Here is a 464-nt window from a genome sequence, read left to right as displayed (position 1 = left end):
TACTGCACCCAAACTTCACATCCTCTGCCTTTAAGAAGAGAAAAATTACCTCCACTCCTCCATTCCTCCGCTTCTCCGCTCCACCGCTCCTCCGCGAAGGGCCCTGGTACCCCCCCCCCCACCTAAACAAACTCTCACACATACACACACGAACACACTCACACAGACACAAAAAAAACAAACACACACACACACACACATACACACACACACACACACACACACACCTTAATTCATCATAGATGTGCTAATAGCATTAGCCGAAACGCATCCACAACCAAACAAACATTAGCTCATCCACTCATTCACATGTGTGCTCCCAATGGTAATCCCTGTCCGCTACCCCCCCCTCCCCCACCAAAAGAGCCTTTCAAACACACAAACACACACACACACACACACAAAGACACACACACACACAGACACACATACACACCTTAAGTCATCATAGCTGTGCTAAAAGC

This window comes from Fistularia commersonii, chromosome 14, assembly GCF_037954325.1.
Source record: "Fistularia commersonii isolate RoL2024-O1a breed Wild chromosome 14, RoL_Fcom_v1.0, whole genome shotgun sequence".
NCBI classification, from domain to species: domain Eukaryota; kingdom Metazoa; phylum Chordata; class Actinopteri; order Syngnathiformes; family Fistulariidae; genus Fistularia; species Fistularia commersonii.
Note: the sequence above shows the minus strand (reverse complement) of the source record.